Genomic DNA, 14,193 nt, shown 5'->3' on the forward strand with positions numbered 1-14,193 from the left:
AAACATAAAAAGGAACGAAAATAAATTTGGATCCTTAAATTACGTTATTTTTTATTTTATTTTTCTCCTTACTTATTTCTCTTAGTCTTTTTTAATTGAGAGTAGGGAATCAAAGTATTAAAATGAATAATTCAAATTACAAAAGATATGTACATACACACTTATATATTAAAAAAAATGTAATGCATTTATCAAACAAGAATTAAAAGTACAATTCATGATATAAAGATAAAAAATTAAGAGCCTGTTTAGATTGACTTTTGGCTTATGACTTATAAGTCAAAAGTCATAAGATCTAACTTATGATTTTTAACTTATGTTTGTTATTTTGACTTTAAAATAAGTGCTTATAAATATTTTTTAATTTTGTTCATAAACTTCAAAATTGCTTCAAAATTATTAGCTTAAAAATACCTAAAAAAAAAGTCAATCCAAACGGACACTAAAACTATATAACGAAAAAATTTAAAATAAAATATATTTATATAAATTATTTAAACACAATTAAATAAATTATTATATATTTGATATTTTTTATTGCACCTTTACTCTTTCATTTTATTTTTTTTTCTACTTTTTTCTTTATTTACTATTTGTTGTTTCGGGCCATGGATAATTCAATTACTTAATCATTGCATATACGCTAGCAAAAAGTTATGGTATAGTTTTTTTTTCATTTTGGTGCTTTTATTTACACATTAAATTCTAAATATTTATTTGTCCATTAAATTATGAATATAATTTATATTTATAGTAAATTAGGCATAATAGTCTTCCATTTCCCTTTTTATTACGTATTTATTACACATTTATTTTGAATTATTATAACATACACTATTCAAAATTAAAATATGAGACTCTATATAAAAAGCTAGATAATAAAAAAGTGATTTGACACTATTCAATGGCCAATGATCCTATTTATTTTTTTCGGGGATTTTTTGGCATTTCCTCTAATTTTTTCATTTTTATTTTATAAAATCATGTTTTTAATTCACATCTCTTCAATTACATATATTTAAATTTTAATTAGTTTAATAATGTCTATAACTCCTAACTTTCATATTCATAACCTTCAAATTATTTTAATATAAAATTATAACTCCTTAAATCATACTTATAAAAACTTATTTTGAGAAATGTATGATGATTATTTTATTTTTATTTTTCTCTTCTTCATCTTTTATATATTTGGTTGGCAATTTTTTTGAATTTTTTAATTATTATCATACAAAAAGGAATGATTCTATTACTACTCCACCTTAATGTCATGTTTATAATGCTTATTATGTTGGTACTTTTTTTAATGTTTTAATAATTAAGATAATAAGAGTGATGTTGTATTATTTATTTATTTATTTAATATAGTTAACTCATGATTTCTCTTTGTTTTGTATTTTATATAAAGTTCTGATTGTTATAAATTTATAATTTTATTTGGTTCAAAATAGTAACTTGTGACTTTATTGAACATAATTATCTCTTCTCTTTTTTCAGTTCCTCAAAAATGTCTACATAGTTATTTTTTCCATGAATTTTCAATTAAAAAAATACTACTTTATTACAAGTTTTAAATAACATTAAAATCTACACAATAATATGTTAAGTTTCTTAAGTTTTTCTTTATTATAATTTTTTGCTAAGAATTTTGTTTATGTTTTCATTTTTTTTAATTTTACAATTTATCTATTTTTTAGTGTATAATAGTAAATATGTCAATTAACGATTCATTTATATTCGTTAATATAAAACTTAAACATCATTATTTTCATTACTCTCATAATTTTATTTTCATAGTCTCTAAATAATTAATAGTCATATTCTTGGCATTATTTGTTATTCATATTATAGTCATATAGATAAATGCATTGTAAGACTTTAGACAAATGATCACATTAGTCTTTTAAATATTATGTTTTCGGTACATATTTTATTCATCCTTTAATTTGATTCGAAGAATAAGACTATTGAATGGTGATCAACTTGTGAAAGCGGATGTCAGACAAGAGTTCGAAAGATTGTGTATTAATTTTGTATTTATTTTTTATTTTTGATGATTAGGTCTGTAAGCAGGGTAAAAATAATGTTGTATTCTTTTTTCTATAGTTATCTTTATTTTTTTATTTTATAAGGCAAAAAGTTATTGTTATAAATTTAATTATATTTTTATGGTTCAAAAGAGTAAGGAATGACTTTGTTGGAAGTTATATAACTAGTACCAAAATATTTTTCTCTATAAAAATAATTAAATATCTGGATAAATATATAAAGAAATTTAATCATTTATATAGTCGGGCGAAGCGCGAATGAGTTCACTAGTTCATAATAAACTATGGCAGAGAAGAAAGGATTCTAAGTAAAAAAAAATTGAGAGAAATATTAACAATTTAGTTAACCAAATAAATCTGAGTCATTAGATTATTTGTTTAACACTTATCAAAATATTAAAGGGATAATGGAGGAACTGGAGAGATCCATTACTGGACAAGAGCCAATGGACAAGAGCCAAATTCATTTTTTCCCCTATCTTCCTAATCATCATTTATTTACTGATTAAGTTTTTAAGGGGGCTCAATTCCATTTTTTTTAATCTAGATCAAGGAAAAACCTCAACCAACACTACTATCTCACTTTTTCTTTTTACCATGTGGAATGTTTTTTTTAGCATTCCTCGCATTGAAAGGGAAAATAGGGTGGTAATTATTTGATGATGAAACTAGATGGAGCGCATAGAAGATACAAACAATTATTTTTTTGATTAATTAACATCAACTATATATTCCTACTGAATTGCTCAGAGTGTTTCCTCTCTCACCGACGGGAGAGGCTGCTATATGGTTCACTGATGTCACAACCCGAATAGGGCCGCGACTGGCACCCACACTTACCCTCTTATGTGAGCGAACCAACCAATCTAAACCTTAACATTTCAATAACATATCAACAGAAAGTAATGCGTAAGACTTAAACTCATTAATAAAATCAATAATTATTATTATCCCCAAAATCTGGAAGTTATCATCACTAGAACATCTATGATCAAATTACTAAACTAAGAGTATTCTAAGAAGCTAAAACAAGTAAAAGCTAGTCCACGCCGGAACTTCAAGGCATCAAGACATGAAGAAGAAGATCCAGTCCAAGCTAGAAGCATTAGCTCACCCTGAAATCCGGTGTAATTGAAGATTGGCTAGAATTGCGGTTGAGTTAAAGACGACGACACGTTTGCTGCATTCCACAATTAACAAAGAAAACAAAACATAAAAGTAGGGGGTCAGTACAAACACAAGTACTGAGTAGGTATCATCGGCCAACTCCAAATAGAAAACAGTATATATCAAGTAATATCATAAATCAACTACAATACTCAACATGTAGCAACAACAAGCACTATAATCATTACCAAGTACCTCCAAGTTCACACATGAGGACTCAAGTCTCAGTACCATACTCATTCGAGAATTAGGTTCATTATATTGAGTATATTTACCTCTTTCAAGATTAATTATCTTTATTCCTCTTGTGTCGGTATGTGACACTCCGATCCCCTAATACTATGTGTCAGAAAGTGACACTCCGATCCCCTAATTCTACGTGTCGGTTCATGACACCCGATCCCCTAATTCTATGTGTCGGTTCGTGACACCCAATCCCCTAATTCTACGTGTCGGTTCGTGACACCCGATCTCCTAATTCTACGTGTTGGTTCATGACACCCGATCCCCTAATTCTACGTGAAGGTTCGTGACACCCGATCCCCTAATTCTACGTGTCGGTTCGTGTCACCCGCTCCATTAATCTCATTCTATTAATTCATCAAGCCTTCTCTTATACTAAGGAATCATCATCTCATTACTTTAGTTCATCAAGCCTTCTTTTATACCAAGGCATCATCAATCTCATTACTTTAGTTCATCAAGCCTTCTTTTATACCAAGGCATCATCATTAACAAGAGATTTTCAAGATTTGGGATTCAATAGCTTCATCATGCTTATTTTATCACAATTACATAATCACATTCATGCAAGCATACAATTAAGCATATAGAAGGGTTTACAACACTACCCATACATATCATTCGCTATTAAGAGTATACTACGAATAGCATAAAAACCATAACCTACCTCCACCGAAGATTAGTGATCAAGCAAGCAATTTCCCCAAGCTTTGTTCTTCGTTTTCTTTCTTCCTCGTCCGTTCCTCTCTCTCTCTTTGTTCTTTCTACTTTTCTTATTCAAACCCTCTTTCTTTTACCCTAATTAGTATATAATTAAGAATAAAAGATGGCAATAATAACCCACTAATTAACTTAAGGTTACCTCTTTTAACCCCTGAGTAATTACACTTATTAAAATTAACCCACTAACTTTATAATTAAAGCAGGAATAGTCCAAAACATTTCTTAAAACATTTAAAGAAATTCGACTCAGCCTGGGATTACGCAGCCTGTGACGGCCCGTCATGCTTGCGACGGTCCGTCCTGCTGCTCCGTCACAGAGTTCAGAGACTCAATTCTCTGAAGAGTCTGTGACGGTCCGTCCTGCCATTCCGTTACGAAGTTCAGAGAGTCGATTTCAGTGCCCATTTTTAGAATTTTTAAGTGTTTTGAAACGAGACCCCCTCGACGATCCGTCGTGCTTACGATGGTCCGTCATGGGGCCCGTTGTCTTTGCCAGTTTTTCCAGAATCAAAGTCTGCTGCTCAAAACGACTAAACAGGTCGTTACAATAGATACCAATTTACCCATCGTTCGTCCTCGAACGATCATAAGAAGAAAAACAAGGGCGAAAAGAAGTACCTGAGTTTGTAAACAGGTGTGGATATCTTTCTTGCATATCAGCCTCTTTCTCCCAAGTGGCTTCTTCGACTGGTCAATTCTTCCATTGAACTTTGATGGATGCAATCTCCCTTGACCTCAACTTGCGAACTTCTCTATCTAGAATAGCAACAGGTTCCTCCTCATAAGACAAATTCTCATCAAGCAAAACTGAATCCCAATGGATAATGTAGTTTCCATCCCCATGGTATCTTTTCAACATAGACACATGAAATACCGGATGCACTCCGGACAGCCCTGGAGGCAAGGCTAACTCATAAGCCACCTCCCCTACTCGCTTGAGTACTTCAAATGGACCAATATACCTTGGGCTAAGTTTACTTCGCTTACCAAACCGCATCACCCCTTTCATGGGCGAAACCTTCAGCAAGACTTGTCACCCTCCATGAACTCCAAGTCTCTAACTTTTGTATCTGCATATTCCTTTTGCCTACTTTACGCCGCTAAAAGCTTTTCTTGAATAGATTTCACTTTCTCTAATGAGTCCCTCAAAAGGTCAGTACCCCAAGGTCTAACCTCAAATGCATCAAACCAACCAATGGGAGACCTACATCTTCTCCCATATAGTGCCTCAAATGGGGCCATATCAATGCTTGAGTGATAGCTATTGTTGTAAGAGAACTCCGCTAAGGGTAAGAAGCTATCCCAATGACCACCAAATTCTATCACACATGCGCGAAGCATATCCTCCAACACTTGAATCGTTCTCTCAGACTGACCATCGGTCTAAGGATGGAACGCAGTACTAAGGTCCAACCTAGTACCCAATTCCGCATGCAATGTTTTCCAAAACATAGAAGTAAACTGCGTACCTCTATCTGATATAATGGATAGTGGAACCCCTTGCAATCACACCACTTCCGAGATGTAAAGTTTGGCTAACTTCTCTGCATTGTAAGTTACCTTGACCGGAATGAAATGAGCAGACTTAGTTAACCTATCGACAATCACCCAGATAGAGTCATACTTACTCATTGTCTTTGGAAGACCAACCACGAAATCCATTGCAATTCTCTCCCATTTCCATTCAGGAATGGGCATTCTCTGAAGTGTTCCTCCGGGCCTCTGGTGTTCATATTTTACTTGCTAACAATTTTGACATTTGGCAATAAAATCAACAATATCACGCTTCATTCTACTCCACCAAAAGTGTTGCTTTAGGTCACGGTACATCTTGGTTGCACCAGGATGTATAGAATACCTTGAACTATGAGCCTCTGTCAGAATAGTGTCGATCAAATCATCAACTCGGGGTACACATACCCTTCCCTTAATTCTCAAAACACCTTCCTCATCGATTTGTGCTTCCTTAGCCTCTCCTCGCAATACCTTATCTTGGATTCTGCTTAGTTTCTCATCATCAAACTGTTTTCCCTTAATCTTGTCAAGAAAAGAAGATCTTGCCTCCACACAAGCCAACAATCCTCCTTTCTCATTTACTTCTAACCTCATAAAGTTGTTAGCCAGAGTCTGAACCTCTCTAGCCAATGGACGTCTAGAAACTTGCAAGTGGGCTAGATTTCCCATGCTCCCTGCCTTTCTACTTAAGGCGTCTGCCACAACATTAGCCTTTCCTGGATGATACAAGATAGTGATATCGAAGTCCTTCAGTGGTTCCATCCATCTCCTCTGTCTCAAATTCAAATCTTTTTGAGTAAAACATACTGTAGGCTACGATTATCCGTGTATACTTCACACTTAACCCCATATAAATAGTGTCTCCATTGCTTTAATGTAAACACTACCGCAGCCAATTCTAAATCATGGGTCGGATTATTACGTTCATGCACCTTTAATTGCCTCGAAGCATAAGCAATTACATTCTTTTCTTGCATTAGCACCGCACCCAACCCAGAATAGGATCCATCACAATAAACAATGAAGTTTTTACCTTCCACGGGCAAGGTGAGAATTGGTGCAGTAGTCAACAGAGTCTTGAGCTTCTGAAAGCTTTCTTCACACTCGTCCGACCATACAAATGGAACATTCTGCTTAGTCAAGTTCGTCAATTGGGAAGCAATGGAAGAGAATCCCTTGACAAATCGACAGTAATAGCTAGCTAAACCAACAAAGCTCCTTATTTTTGACACATTAGTAGGTCTTACCCAATTCTTCACTGTCTCAATCTTAGAAGGATCCACCATCACTCTATCCTTAGACACCACGTGCCCCAAGAAGGACACTGAATCTAGCCAAAACTCACATTTGGAGAATTTGGCATAAAGCTTTTTCTCCCTCAACATTTCCAATACCATTCTCAAATGCTCCTCATGTTCTTTCTTGCTCTTTCAGTATATCAGTATATCATCAATAAATACGATCATAAAGAGATCCAGATATGGCTTAAAAATCCCGTTCATCAAGCTCATGAAAGAAGCAGGGGCATTCGTAAGACCAAAAGACATCACTACGAACTCGTAATGCCCATATCTGGTCCGAAAAGCAGTCTTTGGCACATCCATTGCTCGTATTTTCAATTGATGATAACCGGATCTCAAGTCAATCTTAGAGAAGACACAAGCACCTTGTAACTGATCGAACAAGTCATCAATACGAGGAATGGGATACTTGTTCTTAATGGTTACCTTGTTCAACTGTCGATAGTCTATGCACATCCGAAAACTCCCATCCTTCTTCTTCACAAATAACATCGGAGCACCCCAAGGAGATGCACTTGGTCTAATGAAGCCTTTGCTCAACAACTCTTGAAGTTGGGGGCCTTTAACTCTCTTAACTCCGTGGGAGCCATTCTATAAGGGGGTATAAAAATGGGGCGAGTGCCCGGTTCAAGATCAATGCAGAAGTCAATATCCCTATCTGGTGGCATACTAGGAAGATCTGCAGGGAACACATCCAAAAACTCGCGGACTATCGAAACCGATTCAATTGGAGGTACTTGGGTGGTATCATCCCTGAGATGTGCCAAGAACGCCAAACAACCCTTACTAACCATTTTCTTAGCACGAAGGAAGGAGATGATACGAACCGGATTGGAAGTGTAGTCACCCTCCCACACTAACAGATCTATCCCAGGCTTGGCTAACGTCACAGTTTTAGCATTACAATCCAAGATCGCAAAATTTGGAGAAAGCCAAGTCATACCCAGAATTACATCAAAATCAACCATTTCTAAGATAACCAAGTCTACATAAGTATTGCTCTCCACAAAAGTCACCAAACAAGACCTATATACTTTTTCAACTATCACAGACTCACCCACCGGGGTAGAAACACGAATAGGCATGTCAAGCAATTCACAAGGTAAATTAAGACCATTAGCAAATGAGGAAGATACATAAGAAAATGTGGATCCAGGATCAAACAATAGAGAAGCCATGCAATCACAAACCGAAAGATTACCTGTGATGACAGCATCAGATGTCTCCGCCTCAGATCGCCCAGGGAAAGCATAACAATGGGACCCATTACTTGTCTGTCTGTTGCCCCTACCATGTTGTGTTGTAGTGGCTCCATTTTGCCCATCACCCCGGCCGTTTTGGTGACCACCATTACCTCGGTCACCACGTCCTCCAGAATAACGGCCTCTACCATGACCACCTCTACCTCTAGCTATTGGGGGTCTATAACTCTTTTTTGGACAATTCCTCCTAATATGTCCAGTCTCCCCACATCCATAACACTCTCTGGAGTCAAGCATAGGTCTCTCAGAGAAGTGTTGACCGGTCTGAGGTGGACCTCCAACTACAGTCTGTAATGAAGACTGAATTGGTCAAACTGAGTAACCTCTTGAACCCTGTCCTCTGGAGTAAGAACCATTAAACTCACCTCCCTTTCGAAACCTTTTTAAGGTTGATGCCATAATGAAGTCATCTGGCTTCACTCCCTCTACCTCTATCACGAAGTCTACCACTTCTTGAAAAGATTTCGCTGTAGCCGCTACCTGTAAGGCTGAAATCTGCAATTCTGACCTCAACCCCTTCACAAAACGGCAAATCCGCTCTTGTGGACTGAAACAAAGCTAAGTGGCATATCTGGAAAGTGCACGAAACTTAGCCTCATATGCAGTAACCGACATCCTACCTTGCTCTAGGCTCAAGAATTCATCTCTTTTCCTATCCCTCAAAGTCCGGGGAATATACTTCTCCATAAACAAGCTAGAGAATGATGCCCAAGTCATAGGTGGTGCCTCTATTGGTTGACACTCAACATGTGACCGCCACCACATTTTGGCGTTCCCTTGAAACATATAAGTCACAAACTCAACACCAAACCGTTCTACTATACCCATCTTGTGTACTAGCTCATGACAGTCAACCAGAAAATCGTAGGCATCCTCAGATTCAGCACCCTTGAAGACTGGAGGTTTCAATTTCAAGAACTTACTAAAAAGTTCATGCTGATCATTTATCATTATCGGCCCTGTAGTCAGACGAGGAAATGTGCCTATTTCCAATGAGGCATCCATGCGGGGAGCCATAGTAGCCGCATGTTGTACCTACGGAACCTGAGGTGCTGGTGCATAAAACACTGGAGGTGTCTGGCCCTGATCAGATAACCCGCTAAGATAAGCCAGAACCTGATTGATCATCTCTGGGTAGGTTGGGGTGGCAATTCCTCATTCTGCACTTGTTCATTCTTCCCATCCTCCCCTTCTCTTACTACTTCCTCAATCGGTGGAGGAGTCACTGCCCTAGTACCAGATGGCTAGGTTCTCGTCCTCTTCTCCTAGAGGACGTCCTCCCACGACCTCTACCGCGGCCTCTTGCCACTGCTCCTCTTTGAGCTACAGTCTCAGTGGCTGGCTCAGATACATCTTGTCTTGCTGATGTTGATGTTGGCGCGGTTGTTGCTCTAGTTCTAACCATCTGCGAAATAGAGTGAAGATGGTTAGATACCAATTTGTATCACCTAGATACCAATTGGACCCAAGTTATAGCACGAAAGAAAGAATGAAAAAATGGAATTTTCCTAAAGTCTTATAGCCTCTCAAAGAAAAGTAAAGGCGTCCCCCTACCGTTGCTTAAGACTCTACTAGACTCATTCTTGTGTGACGAGACCAACGAACCTAATGCTCTGATACCAAGTTTGTCACGACCCAAATTGGGCCGTGACTGGAACCCACACTTACCCTCCTATGTGAGCGAACCAACCAATCTAAACCTTAACATTTCAATAACATATAAACAGAAAGTAATGCGGAAGACTTAAACTCATTAATAAAATCAATAACTATTATTATCCCCAAAATCTGGAAGTCATCATCACAAGAACATCTATGATCAAATTACTAAACTAAGAGTATTCTAAGAAGCTAAAACAAGTAAAAGTTAGTCCATGCCGGAACTTCAAGGCATCAATACATGAAGAAGAAGATCCAGTCCAAGCTAGAAGCACTAGCTCACCCTAAAATCCGGTGTAATTGAAGACTGGCTAGAATTGCGGTTGAGTTGAAGACGACAGCACGTTTTCTGCACACCATAATTAACAAAGAAAACAAAACATAAAAGTAGGGGGTCAGTACAAACACAAGTACTGAGTAGGTATCATCGGCCAACTCCAAATAGAAAATAGTATATATCAAGTAATATCATAAATCAACTACAATACTCAACATGTAGCAACAACAAGCACTATAATCATTACCAAGTATCGCCAAGTTCACACATGAGGACTCAAGCCTCAGTACCATACTCATTTGGGAATTAGGTTCATTAGATTGAGTATATTAACCTCTTTCAAGATTCATTATCTTTATTCCTCTTGTGTCGGTACGTGACACTCTGATCCCCTACTACTATGTGTCGGAACGTGACACTCCGATCCCCTAATTCTACGTGTCGGTTCGTGACACCCGATCCCCTAATTCTACGTGTCGGTTCGTGACACCCGATCCCCTAATTCTACGTGTCGGTTCGTGACACCCGATCCCCTAATTCTACGTGTCAGTTCATGACACCCGATCCCCTAATTCTACATGTCGGTATGTGACACCCGATCCCCTAATTCTACGTGTCGATTCGTGACACCCGCTCCATTAATCTCATTCTATTAATTCATCAAGACTTCTCTTATACTAAGGCATCATCATCTCATTACTTTAGTTCATCAAGCCTTCTTTTATACCAAGGCATCATCAATCTCATTACTTTAGTTCATCAAGCCTTCTTTTATACCAAGGCATCATCATTAACAAGAGATTTTTAAGATTTGGGATTCAATAGCTTCATCATGCTTATTTTATCACAATTACATAATCACATTCATGCAAGCATACAATTAAGCATATAGAAGGGTTTACAACACTACCCATACATATCATTCGCTATTAAGAGTTTACTACGAATAGCATAAAAACCATAACCTACCTCCACCGAAGATTAGTGATCAAGCAAGCAATTTCCCCAAGCTTTGTTCTTCGTTGTCTTTCTTCCTCGTCCGATCCTCTCTCTCTCTTTGTTCTTTCTACTTTTCTTATTCAAACCCTCTTTCTTTTACCCTAATTAGTATATAATTAAGAATAAAAGATGACAATAATAACCCACTAATTAACTTAAGGTTACCTCTTTTAACCCCCAAGTAATGACTTATTAAAATTAACCCACTAACTTTATAATTAAAGCAGGAATAGTCCAAAACGTCCCTTAAAACATTTAAAGAAATCCGACTCAGATTGGGATTACGCAGCTTGTGACGGCCCATCGTGCTTGCGAGGGTCCGTCCTGCTGCTCCGTCACAGAGTTCAGAGACTCAATTCTTTGAAGAGTCTGTGACGGTCCGTCACACCTGTGATGGTCCGTCCTGCCATTTCGTTACGAAGTTCAGAGAGTCGATTTCAGTGCCCATTTTCAGAATTTCTAAGTGTTTGAAACGAGACCCCCTCGACGGTCCGTCGTGGGGCCCGTTGTCTTTGCTAGTTTTTCCAGAATCAAAGTCTGCTGCTCAAAACGACTAAACAAGTCGTTACAACTGAGCTCCCTTATAACTCAATACCTATATGGATATCTGTGAGTTATCAATCATGCACTAATTGAGACTCCGGAGCCTAAAGGGTATAAAATAATAATAAATATTACACGCACACCCACACACGCACACGCATACGCACACGCATGCGCACACGCACGCACGCACGCATACGCACACGCACACGCACGCACGCACACAGACACACACACACACTCACACACACACATACACACACACACACACACACACACACACACACACACACACACACACACACACAGAGAGAGTACCTGTGATGATAACATCCAAAGACTCTTTCTCTGGCCTCCTTTGAAAAGTATGCATATGACCATGTCCGCCTTGACCGCTTTGTCTACCTGATAGACTATACCACCCTGGTGACCACTGCCGCTACTTTGTGGACCACATTTAGTCGACTGAATCAAAGCCTTCGGTCCTGAACTGTGACCCTGCTGGCTAAAAGGATGACCCCTACAACAATCTCCAGCAAAGTGGACCAGCTCACCACACTCATCGCAACCATTGATATAAGTAACATGTTAATACAACTCAGCTAGAAATGTATAGCCACCATGACCCAAATACTCCAAATGTGAACCATGAGAAGTCTGAATCGAAGTGTAACCCAACTTACAACTAGTACTTGTACCACCATTTGTAAAATGAAGAGCCCGTCTGAACCGACCTTGTAGGCTTAAATTGTTATGGATAACCTCTATGGATAAATGCTCAACAATACGACTGAGACCCTTAAAACCATTTTGACAGTGGGGCCTTTCGTTACTATAACCATGAACGTTGTTAAAATTTGGTTAATATTGTATAGACATTCTAAATATGGGTAAAGTATATATTTAAATATATTAAATATAGTAAAGTATATATTTAGACATTATAAGTATTTTATTTCCTTTTGCTTCTTATTTTCTTATGTACAAATATGGTTGCAGCCTATTTTATTCAATAATGAATAGAATTATTAATTCTTCAGATTTTCTTATGTTTCTTTGTTAACATGGTATTAGTGCCTCCTCAGATTTTTGAAATCCATATTCACTATTAGGGTTGGGTGTTCGGTAGGTTTAAATTGGTTCGTAAATATCGGTTCAGTTTTTCGGTTTTTCGTTTGTCCAAATGTGAAACCAAACAAAACTGAAATAAATTCGTTTTGGTTTGATTATTATAAATTCGGTTCAGTTTCGATTTAACCAAATTTAATACAAAAAATGGTAAAGCGACCACCGTGATAACTAGATATCGACTCAATCAGTATAACATGAAAAATCCACAAGTGGGTCAGCAAGATTATCCTTTTTTCCCATTTCTTTGATATTCTTAGCTGCTAGCCAGATAAAAAATTGCAAAGCAGCCATCATGAAAATTGAGTCTTTAAACAATAAAAGCACTTAAACATGGAAAAATCCAAAAGGGGTCAACAAGTTTTATCCCACTGTATGCTAATTTGGAGCATAAACGTTTTGAGCATAACCCAGCTCTAGCCAACAGGCAATAACATTAACAACTAGTCAAGAATAATAATAAAAAAAACTATCAGAAGTCAAGACAACAACACTAAAGTCATCATTATCTGGATCATTGCAACTTGCAGCAACAAAGAGATTTTGAAAACCAACAAAACATCTTTGCAACCGTTATTGCAATAGCTCCCAAGTTCTAGCAGATAGCAACCAAGAAAATAATAAAACATTGATAGACATCCGAGAAAATAGAACTCTTTAGAAAAATGATCTACATTTCAGAATAGAATATATAAAACTATCAAGCAAGTTATGTAAATAAGTTCTTTACTTACTCGTTACCACACATCACTAGTTGATAGTTGAACTTACAAGCTGCAACTATATATCAATTATACTAGATTCAGTCCCAATACAAGCAAAATCTAAAAAAATATGAAAGAATTTGTTAGTTGTTAAGAAACACAAGTAACAAAATTATTTTCAATATAGTTAATACAAATATCAAATTCTTACCAATTTCAAGTTGTTCAAGATACTCTAAATCTTCTTCAATATTGATTGAAAAAGACTCACTTCTAAGCCAATCTTGAACACAAATAAGATATTGCACAATTTTAGGAGTTAATGAACTCCTAAAGGGATCAAGAACACAAATCACATTCTGATGCGACACTTGAAATGGGAATGGGTAACACATCACGAACCATTTCCGCGAGAATAGGAAATCTCGGCTCATTAACTTTACACCACATTAATATATCAAAGTCATCACTATCTTGCTCAATATCTTTCGCAAGATATCTTTCCAATTCTGATTTATTTCCTGAACTTCCACTAACTTCTTTATGCTTCTCAAATTGTTTTTTCGTTCTCATTCTTCCTCTATTTACAAAGTTGCCATAACCACTCACACTAGATATGCTTGA

Source organism: Solanum lycopersicum, chromosome 8 (assembly GCF_036512215.1).
Source record: "Solanum lycopersicum chromosome 8, SLM_r2.1".
Classification (NCBI taxonomy): Eukaryota; Viridiplantae; Streptophyta; class Magnoliopsida; order Solanales; family Solanaceae; genus Solanum; species Solanum lycopersicum.